This window comes from Micromys minutus, assembly GCF_963924665.1.
Source record: "Micromys minutus genome assembly, chromosome: 14".
NCBI lineage: Eukaryota > Metazoa > Chordata > Mammalia > Rodentia > Muridae > Micromys > Micromys minutus.
In genome coordinates this window covers 14,182,614-14,200,092 of record NC_137983.1, presented here as the reverse complement: position 1 = coordinate 14,200,092, position 17,479 = coordinate 14,182,614, and positions in this window count along the sequence as shown.

The following is a 17,479-nucleotide window of genomic DNA, read 5'->3' as shown; positions in this document are numbered from 1 at the left end:
GGTAATCACCACAACATAAGGAACTGGACAAAAAGATTGCAGCATTAGGAAGGTTGAGAACCGATGCTGTGTGACATCACCTGCAGAACAGCTAAGAAAATGTCTCTCTTTCTTGCAATGCTCTTCTATTTTAATGAGATGTCTTCCTAGTTACATATCTCACCTAATCCTTACAACACTAAAAGGTTTTTTTCATTAGAAGGTTGAACCTGGTGCTAAGCACCATCTCTTTTTTAAAAAGCCATTGACTTTCACTACAGCTATTGGTCGCAAACCAAATGGATAGCACACATCCAAATGTGAATTAATAATTAATTTTTCATAATTTCATTATTATTTAAGAAATTTCTTAATATTTTGAGGCCAAGTCAAACTAAATATTTATATTCACTTTCTTATTTTTAAAACGCTAAGATCTGAATTCCTATTCAAAAAGAGAAATTATATTTTTCTAATTTTAAATATATTGCAGGACCATCCAACTGGTCAACAAGTTTCAGATAATTTATACTATAGCTAATTTCTTTTCAATTTCTCTGTATACATAAGTCCTTTGAAAATCCTTATTGTCTTTGCTAAATATTAGTCCTTATGATCTTTCAGTTCATTAAACAAAGCATTCTATATTTTTACCTGTATTTACCTCTTTGTTTTCTTTTTTAATTTTATTTAATTTTATTTTTACACTCCAGATTTTATTTCTATTCTGGTCCATCCTCTGACAGTTCCACATTCCATACACTCTCCCCACCCTCTGTCTCCACAAGGATGTCCCCACTCCCACACACACACCCCACCCCACACCCTCAAGCCCCCACCCCACCAGACCTCTAAACTCCCTGGGGCCTCCAGTATGCTGAGGTTTAAGGTGCATCTTCTCTGACTAAACCCAAACCTGGCAGTCCTCTGTGTTGGGGGCATCAAATCTGCTACCTGGTTGGTGGTCCAGTGTCTGTGTGTTCTTGGAGGGTTCAGGTTATTTGAGACTGCTGGTCCTCCTACAGGGTTTTCCTCCTCAGCTTCTTCCAGCTTTTGCCTATTTCAACCACAGGAGTCACCAGCTCCTGCCCATTGTCTGAATGTATATATTTGCATCTGACTCAGCTGCTTGTTAAATCTTTCAGAGGGCAGACATGATAGGTCCCTTTTTGTGAGCATTCCATAGCCTCAGTAATAGTGTCAGACCTTGGGGCCTCCCCTTGAGCTGGATCCCATTTTGGGCTGTCACTGGACCTCCTTTACCTTAGGTTCCTCTCCATTTCCATTTCTACAATTCTTTCAGACAGGAACAATTATGGCTCAGAGTTTTTACTGTGGGATGGCAACCCCGTCTCTAACTTGATGCCCTGTCTTTCTGCTGCAAGTGGGCTCTATAACTTCCTTCTCCCCACTGAAGGGCATTTCATATAAGTTCCTTCCCTTTCAGTTCTGAGAGTTTCTCATCTCCCAGGTTTCTGGTATATTCTGGATGCCCACCCCAGCCCAGCCACCTACCTCCTGAGATTGCCTGTCTCCATTCTTTCTGCTGGCCCTCAGAGCTTCAGTCTTTTTCACCCACCCAACATCAGCTCATATTCCTCTCTTCCCCCATCCCAGGCCCCTTTCCTTCCCAAGTCCCTCCCTCCCTTCCTTGTGATTGTTTTCTTCTCTCTCCCAAGTGGGACTGAGGAGTCCTTACTTGGGCCCTTCAGCTTGTTGACCCTTTTGAGTTCTGTAAACTGTTTCTTGGGTATTCTGTACTTTCTTTTTGGCTACTATTCACTTATTAGTGAGTGCATATCATGTTTGTCCTTTTGGGTTTGAGTTATCTTACTCAGGATGATATTTTCTAGTTCCATCCATTTGCCTGCAAAACTCAGGATGTCCTTGTTCTTAATGGCTGAGTAGTTATCCCTTGTGTAAATGAACCACATTTTGTGTATCTATTCTTCTGTTGTAGTATATCTGGGTTGTTTCTTACTTCTGGCTATCACAAACAAGGCTGTTATAAGCATAGGGAAGCATGTGCCCCTATGGCATAGTGAGGCATCTTTTGGGTATATTCCCAAGAGTGATATTGCTGGGTCTTCAGGTAGATCTATTTCCATATTTCTGAGGAAACTCCAGATTGATTTGTAGAGTGGTTGTACCAGTTTGTAATCCCACCAACATTGGAGGAATGTTCCTCTTTCTCAACAACATCTGCTGTCACCTGAGGTTTTTGTCTTAGCTATTCTGATTGGTGTATGTGGAATATCAGGGTCATTTTGATTTGCATTTCTCTGATCACTAAGGACTTTGAATATTCCTTTAGATGCTTCTCAGCCATTCAAGATTCCTCTGTTGTGAATTCCCGGTTTAGTTCTGTACTCCATATTTTGATTGGGTTGTTGAGTTCTTTATATATTTTGGATATTCATCTTCTATTGAATGTGGGGTTAGTAAAGATTTCTTCCCAATCTGTAGGTTGTCAATTTGTCCTATTGACTATGCCCCTTGCCTCACAGAGGATTTCCAGTTTCATGAGGTCCCATTTATCAATTCTTGATATTAGAGCCTGAGCCATTATAGTTCTGTTTAGGAAATTTCCTCCTATGCCACAGAGTTTGAGGTTCTTTCCCATTTTCTTTCCTGTTAGATTCACTGTATCTGGTTTTTTGTAGAGGCACTTGATCCACTTGAACTTGAGCTTTGTGCCAGTTGACAAATACTGATCTATTTTCATGTTTCTACATATAGAAATCCAGTTAGAACAGCACCATTTATTAAAGGAGTTTTTTGTTTTTCATTGTATATTTTTGGATTCTTAGTCAAAGATCGAGTGTCTGTGTGTGGTTTTATTTATGTGTCTTAGATTTTATACCATTGATCAACGTATTTGTCTCTATACCAATACCATGAAGTTTTTATCACTATTGCTCTGTAGTAAGTATACTTTGGGGTCAGGAATGGTGATTCCCATAGAAGTTCTTTTATTGTTAAGAGTTGTTTTTACTACTCTGGGTTTTTTGCATTTCCAGAAAAATGTGAGAATTACTCTTTCCATGTCTTTCAAGAATTTTGTTGGGATTTTGATGGGGATTGCATTAAATCTGAAGATTACCTTTGGTAGTATGGCCATTTTTATTACATTAATTCTGCTAATCCATAAACATTGGAGATCTCTCCATTTTCTGAGACCTTCTTTAATTTCTTTCTTGAAGATATTGTCATACAAACATTTTACTTGTTTTGCTAAAGTTATTCCAAGATTCCGTATTATTTGTGGCTATTGTAAAGGGACTTATTTCCCTAGTTTCTTTTTTAGACTGTTTATCATTTGTATAAAGGAAGGCTACTCATTTGAGTTAATTTTATATCTGGCCATTTTGCAGTAGTTGTTTATCAGTTGGAAAAGTTCTCTGGTAGAAATTTTGAGGGCACATGAGGATTTTAATGGCTTCTTCTGTTCTCTTGGGAGATATGGGCTTGTTTAGATAGTTTACCTGCTCTTGATTTAGCTTTGATATGTGTCATCTGTCTAGAAAACCATCCAGTTCATCTAGATTTTTCAATTTGAGTATAGGCTTTTGTAGTAAGATCTGATGGTTTTATTTTAATTTCTTCTGTTTTTTTTTTTTTAATGTCTCCCTTTTCATTTCTGATCTTTAGATACTGTCTCTGAGCCCTTTAGTTAGTATGACTAGGTGTTTATCTATCTTGTAGACTCTCTCAAAACAACCAGCTTTTGGGTTTGTTGATTCTTTGTATTGTTCTTTTTGTTACTATTTGGCTGATTTCAGCCCTGAGTTTGAATATTTCCTGCTTTCTACTCCTCTTGGGTGTGTTTCTCTTTTGTTCTAGAGCTCTCAAGTGTGCTGTTGCTAGTGTAAGATCTCTCAGTTTCTTTACTAGTACACTCAGTGCTATGAATTTTCCTCTTAGCACTGCCCTCTTTGTGTCCCATAAGTTTGGGTGTGATATGTCAACATTTTCTTTAAATTCCAGGAAGTCTTTAATTTCTTTATTTCTTCTCTGACCATGTTATTATTCAGTGTAGAGTTGTTAAGTTTCCATGTGTATATAAGCTTTCCGTAGCTTTTGCTGTTATTGAACACTACCAGCCTTAGTCCATGGTGATCTGATAGGATGCATTGGATGATTTCAATCTTCTTGTATTGGTTGAGGATTGAATTATATGGTTGATTTGGAGAAAGTACCATGTGCTGAGAAGAAGGCTAATTGTTTTGTTTTATGGTGAAATATTCTGTAGATATCTGTTAAATCCATTTGGTTCATTGCCTCTACTAGTTTCACTGTATCTCTGTTTAGTTTCTAGTTTATTGGCTGGTTCACTGGTATGAGTGGGGTGTTGAAGTTTTCCACTATTATTGTGTGGGGTTCAATGTGTTTTTTGAGCTCTAGTAAAGTTTCTTTTATGAATGTGGGTGCCCTTACATTTGGGGCATAGATGTTCAGAATTGAGACTTTCTCTAGGTGGATTGATGAACGTGAAGTATCCTTCATTATCAGCTTGATAACTTTTGTTAAAAACCTATTTTATTGGATATTAGGATGGCAACTTCAGATTATTTCTTGGGACCATTGCTTTTGGAAGACCTTTTCCATCCTTTCACTTTGTGATAGTGTCTGTGTTTGTTATTGAAGGATGTTTCTTGTATCCAGCAAAATGCTGGACCTTGAGTGTGCATCCAGTCTGTTAGCTTATGTCTTTTTATAGGTAAGTTGAGTTCACTAATATTGATAGATATTAAAAACAGATGAATGTTGGTTTGTGTTATGTTTGTTTTTGTAGGTGGCTTTATGTGCTTATGGTTCTCTTCTTTTGGCTTTGTTGTGAGATCCTTAATATTTTGTCTTTTCTTTCGTGTACTACCCTCTTTGTGATAGAGTTGGGCTGGATGGATAGATAGATACTGTTTGAATTTGTCATTGTCTTAGAATATTTTGTTTTCTCCATCTATGTTGACTGAGAGTTTTGCTGAGTATAGTCACCTGGGCTGGCATTTATGTTCTCTTAGAGTCTGAATGACCTCTGACCAGGCTCTTCTGGCTTTCATAGTCTCTGTTGAAAAAAACTGGTGTAATTATAGTAGGTTTATCTTTGTATGTTACTCGGCCCCTTTCCCTTGCAGCTTTTAATATTCTTTCTTTGTTCTATGTGTTTAGTGTTTTGCTAATTATGTGACAAGAGGATTTTCTTTCTGATTCATTTTATTTGGTGTTCTATAGGCTTCTTGTACCTTCATGGCGATCTCTTTCTTTAGGTTGGGGAAATTTTCTTTTATGATTTTGTTAAAGATGTTTTCAGGTTCTTCAAGCTGAGAATCTTTGTTCTCCTCTGTTTCAATTATTTTTAGATTTGGTCTTTTCATTGGGTCCTAAGTTTCCTGAATGTTTTTGGATAGGAGGTTTTTATGTTTTAAATTATCTTTGATGGTTGTGTCAATCTCTTTACAGAATCTTCTACACTTGAGAGTCTTTCTTCTAGCTCTTGTATTCTGTTGGTCATGCTTATGTCTGTAATTTCTAATGTCTTTCTTGGGCTTTCTATTCCCAGGGTGGCCTCCATTTGTGTTTTCTTTATTGTTCATATTTTCATTTTTAGGTCTTGGACTGCTTTATTCAATTCCTTTGCCTGTTTGGTTGTGTTTTCTGTATTTCTTTAAGAGATTTATTTGTTTCCTCTTTAAGAGCTTCTACCTGTTTACCTGTGTTTTTCTGTATTTCTTTCAGTGAGTTATTTATATCCTCCTTAAAGACTCTATTAAGACTCTTCATAAGATAGGATTTTAGGTCAGGTTTCTGATTTTCAGCTGTGTTGGTAGATTCGGGACTTGCTGTCATGGGAAAACGGAGTTCTGGTGATGGCCATGTATATTGGCTTCTGTTCCTCATGGTCTTGTGCTTGCCTCTTGCCATCTGGTTATCCCAGGTGTTTGCTTGTCTGGGTGAAAGTCTAGAGAGTGCCTGTTTTGCCCCTGGGTTGGCTTGCAGCCCTTGATGTTGCAAACCTCCCATGGGGCCTTCCAACTGGGTTGAGGAGAAGGTCTCCAGAGAGGCAGAAAAGCTGCTAATCTGTTGCCTGTTTGAAGTAGATCTCCTGAGAGGCCTTCAGACTGTTGGGTCTTCAGAGGAGCAATCAAGGTGTTGTCCTGTGTGAGGCTATTCTTTAGGGGGGGCTGAGGACTGTGGTTTCTGTTTCCCTGTATGCAGCAGAACTCCAGGGAGGTTTTTAATCTGTTGTGTCAGTTGTCCTGCATACAACAAGAACCCCAGGACATCTTTAGACTGTGGTGTTTGTTGCTTAGTTGCCCTGGGTACAGAGGATCTCCTGGAATGCCCTCAGACTGTGATGTCAGCTACCCTAAGTGCAGTAGATCTCCTGGGATATCTAAGGCTGTAGGGTCAGAAACCCTGAGTGCAGTGGATCTCCTGGGAAGCCTCAGGGTGTGATGTCTTCAGGGGAGCAAACTAGCTAGCAGTCTGTCCCAGCAGAAAGAACTGACTGGAAGGGGAGTGGAATTTTGCGGGGTGGGGATTTGGAGGGTGTTGAGTCCTGAGTCCACCTGGACCATCGGGAGGGTTCTTACCAAATGCTCTTAGTGAAGCAGATCTCCTGGGATGTCTCAGAATATGGTGTCATTAGGGTTGCTGACTAGCTAGAAGTCTGCCCTAGAAGAACAGGCCAGGAAGAAGTGTACCTCTTTGCTTTCAAAATATCAATTCTTTGTTACTTACTTGAATTTTTCAGTGCTTATATTTCTTACTTTTGGTACTTACGACATTTTTCCTTGTTTGCTTTAATACAGGGTTTCCTTACATAGCCCAGGGTGGCCTAACAATTGGAATCCCTCTGCCACGGTCTTGAAGTTACAGGAGAGCTCCAGCACATTTAGCCTAATTTCATGTGATTCTGATCAGGAATGTGTTTACAGTTATGAATATCTCCACTTGCCAAAGCCAATCATGAATACTGGTTGAAGAATATATAAGAGCATAGTAATAGCAGTAAGTCACTTTATCTTTGAAATTAGACTACAATAGCCCCTGCCAGAATTTTGAAGCTTAAAATGAAATATAAACTTTCTGCCATGTTTATTCCATGGAAAATCATAATCACTGCTTTGAATAGGATGGCAACTTGTTAGAAACAACTTCAGTCATGTCCGGATATGACAGCCATTTTCCAAAACCATCATCCAATAAACAGAAGAGTGCTCCAAAGACTTTTGCCCTTCGCAGCCAACTTTCAGATTTTATGAATACAGTTCTCAATGTCTAATGAGTGAGCCAAGGTTATGTTTCCTGCCTCTGAATCATGAATTTGATATGAACAATTTTCCCTTCCATTTTTATCACTTTAATTGATGGCAACAGTTTCATTTCACAGAAAATTTGATATCACAGTTTTGATCTGACCAGTTCCACTGTGAATTTAATGAGAATAACGTACTTGCTCATTTTTTCATTTGAATGCAGAGTTTGTAACACCCTGCTTATGAGTTTGCTGTGGCTTTTGCTCACTTTCCCAGTATCCAATCATCTACATTTGAAACATTAATCTCAACATTTCTTTCTGGTTTTTTAGCTTTTGATCCTTTTTAATTCTAATTTTTAATTTTATATTTTTATTATGATCTCAAATTGAATACATTCTTCATGATCTGAAGCTTCAATGAACAAACTTTACCTACCATAAAAGATCAAGCGTTGTTTTTTAGCCTTGGGAGGCAGGTAGTCTGCAACTCTAATGTTATGACATAAAACCAGAATTAGGACTAATCATAAAAAGGCAGGCAGACTTGGATGCTGATGAGAATATTTGCAGCATCAGTAACAGACTATGTTTTATCTGCAGATAATCACTTCTGATATCTCATCTAAATAAAATAAAAAACATTGTTTTCTAAGAGTAAAATAATAGTTAATTAATGTAAATACAAGTTGAGTTCTCTAGCCTGAAAGTCTAGAACAACATAAAATAAAAAAGTTTTATTCTACTGATGAATCCATAAAAGGAAAAAATGGACATGAATTTATGAAATAGATTATAATCATAGTATAGAAGAACAAAATTTGCTTCAAGATTTACCATACAAAGTGTATATAAAATATAAGTGAATGTACTTTTAGGGTTTGTCTCATCACAACAATATTTCGTTAGACAACTGCAAATATTCTAAAACCCAAAGGAATTCAAATCCCAGTTTGATCCAAAGAACTTGCAAAGGGGGATATTGGGTTTGTTGTCTAACACTGCTTCTCTTGTCTGGGGATGAAGCTCAGTCAGTAGAATTTTGACCTTTCATGCATGAAGCCCTAGGTTTAAACAAGGCACCATATGCATGCAAAGCAGTAGCATGTGCCTGTGACTCTAGCACATGGGAAGAGGGAAAAGCGAAAGATCAAAAGCATACAGTCATCCTTGGCAACAGAATAAGTTCCAGATTAACCTGGGCTATATAATACTCTGTCTCAAGAAACAACAAAAATAATGACTAGCTGAAAATTACTGTTTATGTCTGTTATCTTTTATAATTTAATTAATTTTTTTAAAAATTCCCATCATTTTTTTAAATTATAAGGAAATATGTGAATGACTTAATTTATGTTTCAAAAGTGTAACTTACATATTATGAAGCATTTCATAAAAATAAAATTTTGCAATCAAAACATCCAAGTTTCTATCAACCACGAATGTAAACTCAATGTCATGTTTCCTGTATTTCATTTAGTCTTGATATTTCAAAATTTCAAAATAAAATGGAGTGTTTAATATTGGAAGAGGCTCTTTAAGCATCATATGTTACTATTGAGTGTAACTCCCTAGTGTTTGGTTGACGGCCTCCGGATCCAGATTAGAGGGCATGTATATGAGTCAAATAAAGCTACAGCATAAGCAATGATGTCTGGAAGCTCTTTATTGAGGTATATTCATTTTTCTTTCTGCCTTTCTACACATAATTACCTGAATATAATTCTCTTCTCTTTGCTCTTTCCAGTTCCTCCACACTCTATGCCCTCAAGATCCACTCTCTTTCCAGCTCTCATTAGAAAAGAACAGGCTTCAGGTGGGTCTCTGATTTTGAGACCAGCCTGCTACAGAACAAGTTCCAGGACAGCAAAACCTGCCCAAAGAAACCCTGCCTCAAAAAAACAAAACAAAATTAAAAGGTGTAATTTATCACCTCAAATCATCATATTTGAGGAAGAAGTTTTTAAATGGGGCTTTATCCTAAGGAAAAACTTATTGGATTGTATCCACTTTATATTTACTTTTTATGTATCCTCAAATATAGTCTGGAAATGTTAGGGGATGAATTTGTTAAAAGTTTTTGATTTCAGGATAAAATTTTAAATTAATTTTTGCTTTAACCTGCAAACAAAATTCACAGAAGAGAATATTTAAAAATTATTCATTTTATCTTGAGATTGCAATGTTACAAAGAATAAATCTGAAGCATGCAGAGAAAACCAAGTTCTGGTAACTCTTCTCAAGCTGCACATGTTTTATATTTTCCTATGCTCTCATTTCCTCTTGTAGAATATAAAGTTAACTATTTGTGAAGTTTAGTATTTAGTAATGCCTCAAGGGTTCTAAGGAAGAGGAGGAATCACTGCGAGAGTTCTGACACCATCCGCTCTCCAACCAGACCAGAGCTCATTTTTAATATGTATCCACTATAAGTACCAACTTGTTATCAAGCTTTATTAGAGAAATAATACTATTTAAAAAAAAAGATTGAAATAGCTTAGAAAAATAATGTTAAACTGTCTTTTTTAAACTGTTAACTTGTAGGTTAAAATTCCAGTTTAAACCAGTAATTAGGGATGTAGAATTGCCACCATCAGACCATAGAATCCACTTGGGCTAATTTAAAGGATGAGTTGAATTTGTCAATAATTTACATAGTTTACAAACTTCTTGGTAATAAGAGAATAGAAACTTACTATGAAGCCAGGCATGACCCACAAATCCACATCAAGCTGTTTCATAGAAAACCCACTGCCAATAACATTAGGCAAAAACACTGCAGCTAATACTATAAGCTCTAGGCAATAGACACTAAAACATTGACCACAATGGTCAATATACCCATTTGCAATTATATAAATGCATACGTGTGTGTGTGTGTGTGTGTGTGTGTGTGTGTGTGTGTGTGTGTGTGTGTGTGTGTGTGTGTTTATATTCTAAACCAGAGGACATGTCGATACTCTCCGATTTGTAAAGTATCTATAAGGAGGGATTGGTATTCACGTTTCTAACCTGCTTTTAGGAACTAGAATCACAAGGCAGAACAGCCTCCCTAAAAATATGTAGTGTGTTCAACAGGTACTAATCATACACATATATGTATGTATGTAAGTGTGTATGTATATACATATCCACCAACATGCATGATGACATGCATACATGCACAGATACATGCAAATACAAACAAGGTGTTCACCAGCACATACATTGCTTCACTTTCCTTTTTCTTCACCCGAATTTGGCTAACTGCTGAAGTAATGTACAAAATGGCCCATGCCTCTCTCTCAAAAATGTGTATTCCAAAGCAATAGGCAATAAGCAATCAAGATGTCATATGCTGAGTAGTTTAAAGTAAAATGCAGCAGATTGAAAAGAGCAAGGCTGACTAGTGAAGGAGCAGAGCTGTTCAGGAAGAGTGGTCAAGAAGGCATTGCTAAGAGGGCTGCACTTAAGCAAAACCCTCAAAGTGGTAAGACAGCATAGGCTGAGAATGCAGAGTGTGAAAATTCCATGAGGTGGGACAGATGCATTTTATAGATTGATCATGCACTTACTGACGCTGTAAGACAATTGAAAAATCCAGTGTCAAGTAGTATATTATTTCTAAAATTTAAATTCTCATGGTATTGAAAAAGGCTCACTGACACCAACCCATTATAAACAGTTAACAAGATCAGTGAATCTCCACAGTGGCCAGCCAGTTAATGACCTTCTATCTAATGTGGAAGAGAGAGTTCAAATTACACCTCTAACGTAATGCCATTCAAGTATATATAACACTTTATTTATATCTATCATCTTCTCAGTCTACCAAGTAATACTTCCAGTAATCCAGTAATGGACTTCAAAATCACCTGGAGTTGAAGACAATATAGATTGTCAAATATGCCAATAAAGAATTGATATCAAAGGTACTCAAATTCTAATTGATCATCTTTGCCTTCGCTCATCTCTTCTGTTCTCTCCATTGTCTTCATTTCTGTTTTTCTTTTGTCTCTTGTTTTTATGCTCCCCTCACACAGCTACAGCACCCTACAGCCCTCCATAGAGTTGTATAGGTCACACCCCAAGTCCCTCCTCCATAGGTGTAAATGTGACATAGGCTCAGGACAGAACATTCACTCCCCAAAACCCTCCTCCACAGGTGAGGACATGACCACATGTCAGGTAGGCTCATGACAGAAGCAAGACCACACATCCAAATATGTACATAATGTATTCCCAAGCCCTCAGGCCAAGCCAATACGAAGCACCTGTTGTCAGACTCTGAACCTTCTCAAAACTGTATATATATGAGACCTGTCCAAAATTAAAAGTGTGCAGGAATTATTCCATCATCTGAGAGCTTCTGTCATAAGAGCTGTAACATTACCATTTGGGAAGAGATGTCCTCTCCTGAAGTTCCCATGCATCCTCCGCCTGAATCTCTCTCTGATTCATTCCACACAGCGTACTGTGGAGCATCAGATACAGAGGCAGGGCAGCACCAGCAGAGAGGGAATCAGAAACAATTTCCCCTTCCCTGTCCTGAGCTCTCTCCCCTTTGCCTGAATCCATGCTCCTAGTCCTACCCAGCAGCAGAGGTGGCGGAAGCCATTTTCCCACCCTAACCAGAGATCTCCGTGTGGGCCCTCTGTCCAACCAGTCCCACACTACCCTTCCTAGATTCCCTGAAAATACACTTGTCTCAGTCAGGGTTTCTCTTCCTGCACAAACATCATGACCAAGAAGCAAGTTGGGGAGGAAAGGATTTATTCACCTTACACTTCCATATCACTTGTTCATCACCAGAGGAAGTCAGGACTGGAACTCAAGCAGGTCAGGAAGCAGGAGCTGATGCAGAAGCCAAAGAGGGACATCATTTATTGACTTGCTTCCCCTGGCTTGCTCAGCCTGCTTTCTTATAGAACCCAGATCTATCAGCCCAGGGATGGCACCACCCACAATGGGCTGGGCCCTCCCCCCTTGATCACTAGTTGAGAAAATATTTGCCTTACCTCTGGATCTTACAGAGGCATTTCCTCAACTGAGGCTCCTTTCTCTGTGATAACTCCAGCTTGTGTCAAGTTTACACAAAACCAGCCAGTACAACACTTGATGACAATAATGTTTGTGTGATCCCAATCAAGCTGTTGATGGTGAGTTCATAACTAGCTTAAGGTTGGAAAATGAACATTAATAAGACCAGGCACAGAAGAGGTTGAACTTTTCAATTTTTGAGCCTCTGGGAAAGATGGAGACTAGAGATGAAACATGGTCCTGTGGTCCATGATTTGTCAATTTTGAATGTTTGATAGAACTCCAATAAAACTCTAAACATTACAGCTGGGTGGCTTTCTTAGAATGAATACACTAGTGTGTTGCTGTGGGAAGTACATCTTGACTTTGTAGGACATCCCAGAAGTTTCTGTATCTCACTTGAGAGCTCTCTTGTGGAGAATTAGAACCATTTACCCGTGGAGTCTGAGCTAAATCTTTGTTGGTAATACCAAAGTTGAATTTTAGCTCACCAGTTAGAAAAGGAACAGAATAGAATCTTACTACACCAACTAATCAATGAAGCCGAAAAATAGTCAATAAAATTAGTCCAACTTGGATATCTTTTCTATTCTGAGTCATTCTGTCGACTTTACAAACATGGTGGCACCTACAGTAGCCACACAGATTTCAAGGGAAGAGGTCTTAGAAGAATAGTGGACAGACAGCATTCTGGGTTTTTACTCAGCATTGAAAGATTTTAGTTGACTCAGTTGTTTTACTCTAAAGTCTAGGCAAGTCTACAAAAGCCTCTGCTGATGCTATTAACTTCATGTCATCATTATATAAAGTTGGAAAGTCCATGGCATACTCAACTTATAAATGTAAAACCATTTAAAACGACAAGTAATCTATTTTTCAAGTGTGTCAAGAATATTAAAATAATTTATAAGAACTTGGTCCTGTAAACAACCAGCTAAATTGCAATGTATCTAGAAAATTATTCAGCTTTTTTCTTAAGTAAGTTTTCTTTTTTATTTTATTTTAAAAAACAAAGATAAATGTACAAATTATCAGCATTTTTTGATAAAAGTATACATATACATTTTTAAGGTTGTAATTAAGTATTTGTGGGTACATATACATACACATATGTATGTATGTAACAATAATATAGGAAAAGAGGCTATTAATTTGAGGGGATAGGAGAGAAACAAGGAGGGGCTGTAGGGAGGAAAAAGGGATGTGATAGTTATATTTTAATTAAAATATATTCTTTTTTGTTGAACTACACACAGTCTGTGAGTTGTTTCTGGGGTGTTCAGAGCTTTCTGGGGTTAGTATCCCATTATCAGTGACTGCGTATTATGTCTGTTCTTTTGTAACTGGGTTATCTCACTCAGGATGATATTCTCTAGATGCATTCATTTTCTTAAGAATTTCGATAAGTCATTGTTTCTGATAGCTGAGTAGCACTCCATTGTGTAAATGTACCACAATTTTTGTATCCACTCATCTACTGAGGGACATCTGGCTTCTTTCCAGCTTCTGGCGATTATAAATAGACCTGCAAAGAATATTGTGGTCCATGTGTCTTTGTTGTATGTTGGATCGTCTCTGGGGTAAATGCCCAGAAGTGGAATAACTGGGTCCTCAGGTAGTACTATGTTCATTTTTCTGAGGAACTGCCAGACTGATTTCCAGAGTGGCTGTACCAGTTTACAAACCCACCAGCAGTGGAGAGGTTTTCCTCTTTCTACACATCCTCACCAGCATCTGTTGTCATCTGAGTTTTGGATCTTTGCCAATCTGACTGATGTGAGGTGGAATCTCAGGGTTGTTTGATTTGCATTTCCCTGAAGACTAAGGATGTTGAGCACTTCCTTAGATGTTTCTCAGCCATTCGATATTCCTTGATTGAGAGATTTTTTTCTAGCTCTGTACCACATTTTTAATAGGGTTGTTTAATTCTCTGGTGTCTAGCTTTTTGAGTTCTTTGTATACCTTGGATATTAGGCCTCTAACTGATGTGGAGTTGGTAAAGATCTGTTGGCTGACATTTTGGTTACTTGACAGTGTCTTTAGCATTACAAAAACTTTACAATCTCATTAAATCCCGTTTGTCAATCTTTGACCTTAAAGCTCAAGCCATTGATGTTCTGTTCAGGAAATTTTCTCCTGTGCCTATGAGTTCTAAGGTTTTCCCTACTTTCTCATCTAATAGTTTTAGTGTATCTGGTTTAATGTACAGATCTTTGATCCACTTACACTTGAGCTTGATACAAAGAGATAAGAAAGGGTCTATTTCAATTTTCTGCATGCTGAGTGCCAGTTGGACCAAGACCATTTGTTGAATAGGCTGTCCTTTTTCCATTGAATGTTTACGGCTCCTTTGTCAAAAATCAGGTGACCTTATACCTGAGGGTTCATTTCTGGATCTTCTATTCTATTCCATTGATCCACATGCCTATTTCTGTACCAGTACCATGCAGTTTTCAGCACAATTGCCTCGTAATATAGCTTGAGGTCAGGGATAGTGATTCCCACAGATGTTTTCTTGTTGTTGAGGATGGATTTCACTATTCTAGGTCTTTCGTTATTCCAGATGAAATTGCACATGCTCTTTCCAACTCAATGAAGAACTGGGTTGGAATTTTGATGGGGATTGCATTGAATCTGTAGATTGCTTTTGGTAGGATGGCCATTTTTAAAATGCTGATTCTTCCAATCCATGAACATGGAAGATCTTTCCATTTGCTGAGACCTTCCTCGATTTCCTTCTTTAAAGGTTTGAAGTTCTTGTCATACAGGTCCTTCACTTGCTTAGTTAGAGTCACACCAAGGTATTTCATAGTTTTTGTGACTATTGTGAAGAATATCTTTTCCCTAATTTCTTTCTCCACATATTTGTCCTTTGAATATAGGAAGGCTACTGATTTGTTTGAGTTAATTTTATATCCAGCCACATTGCTGAACTTGTTTATCAGCTGTAGGAGTTCTCTGGTGGAATTTGTGGGGTTGCTTAAGTACACTATCATGTCATCTGCAAATAGTGATGTTTTTACTTCTTTCTTTCCAATTTGTATCCTTTTAATTTCCATTTGCTGTCTAATTGCTCCAGGCAGGACTTCCAGTACTATGTTGAATAGGTAGGGGGAGAGTGGGCAGCCTTGTCGAGTCCCTGATTTTAGTGGGATTGATTCAAGTTTCCCACTGTTAAGTTTGATGTTGGCTGTTGGTTTGCTGTATATTGCTTTTATTATGTTTAGGTATGGGCCTTGGATTCATGTTCTTTCCAAGACTTTTAACATGAAGTGGTGTTGGGTTTTGTCAAATGCTTTCTCAGCATCTAGTGAGATAACCATGTGTTTTATTTCTTTGAGTTTGTTTATATGGTGGATTACATTGATGGATTTCCTTGTATTAAACCATCCCTGCATGCATGGTAAATAATCGTTTTGATGTGTTCTTAGATTCGGTTTGCAAGAATTTTGTTGAGTATATTTGCATCATTTTTCATAATTGAAATGGGTCTGAAGTTGTCTTTATTTGTAGGGTCTTTGTATGGTTTAGGAACGAGGGTTATTGTAGCCTCAAAAAAATGAGTTGGGTAGTGTTCCATTGAATTCTATTTTGTGGAATAGTTTGGAGAGTATTGGTATTATGTCCTCAATAAATGTCTGATAAAACTTTGCAGTGAACCCATCTGGACCTGGGCTTTTTTGGTTGGGACGCTTTTGATGACTTCTTCTATTTCTTTAGGTGTTATGGAATTATTTAGATGGTTTACCTGGTCCTGGTTTAACTTTAATATCTTGTATCTGTGTAGGAATTCATCCATTTCCTCCAGATTTTCCACCTTTATTGAGCATAGGCTTTTGTAGTAGGATCTGATGATTTCTTGAATTTCCTCAGTTTCAGTCATTATGTCTCCACTTTCCTTTCTGATTTTGTTAATTTGGATACTCTCTCTTTGCCTTCTAGTAAGTCTGGCTAGGGGTTTCTCAATCTTGTTAATTTTCTCAAAGAAGCAGCTCTTGGTTTTGTTGATTCTTTCAATTGTTCTTTTTGTTTCTATTTGGTCTATTTCTGTCCTAAGTTTTATTATTTCTTGCCTTCTACTCCTATTGGGTGTATCTGCTTTCTTTTGTTCTAGAGCTTTCAACTGTGGTGTCAGGTTGCTAGTGTATGCTATCTCCAGTTTCTTTTTGGAAGCATTCAGAGCTATGAGTTTTCCTCTCAGTACTGCTTTCATTGCATCCCATAGGTTTGGGTATGTCATGTTTTCATTTCATTGAATTCTAGAAAATCCGTAATTTTTTTCTTTATTTCTTCTTTGACCCTGCTATCGTTTAATAGAACATTGTTTAGTTTCCATGTTTATATGGGCTTTTTGTTTTCTTTGTTGTCATTAAAGTCCAGCCTTAGACCATGGTGATCTGAAAGGATGCATAGGAGTATTTCAATATTCCTGTATCAATTGAGGCTCATTCTGTGTGCAATTATGTTGTCAGTTTTCGAGAAGGTGCCATGAGGTGCTGAGAAGAAGGTGTATTCTTTTGTTTTAGGACGATATGTTCTATAGATATCTATTAATTCTAGTTGGTTCATAGTCTCTGTTAGTTTTACAGTGTTCTTGTTCAGTTTCTGTTTGCATGATCTGTCCATTGGTGAGAGTGGGGTATTAAAGTCTCCCACTATTATTGTGTGGTGTGAAATGTATGTTTTGAGCTTTAGTAGAGTTTCTTTTATGAATATCGGTGCTTTTGTATTTGGAGCATATATGTTAAGGATTGAGAGTTCCTCCTGACAAAGTTCCCCTGTAATGAGTAAAAAGTGTCCTTCCTTATCTTTTTTGATAACTTTTGGTTGAAAATCTACTTTATTCGATATTAGAATGGCCACTCCATCTTGCTTCTTGGGGCCATTTGCTTGGAAGGTTTTTTCCCAACCTTTTATTCTGAGATAGTGTGTGTCTTTGTCTCTGAGATGAGTTTCCTGTATGCAGCAAAATGCTGGGTTTTGTTTATGTATCCAGTCTGATAGCCTATATCTTTTTATTGGGGAGTTGAGTCCATTTATGTTAATAGATATCAAGGAATAGTGGTTGCTGTTTCCTTCTATTGTCGCTTTGGTAGGTTGAATTGTGCCTGTGTGTCTTTCTTCTTTTGGTTTTTTTTTTTTTTTATTAGAAGTTTTCTTGTTTTTACTATGAGGTGGTTCCCCTCATTGTATTGGGTTTTCCACCTATAATTCATTGTAGTG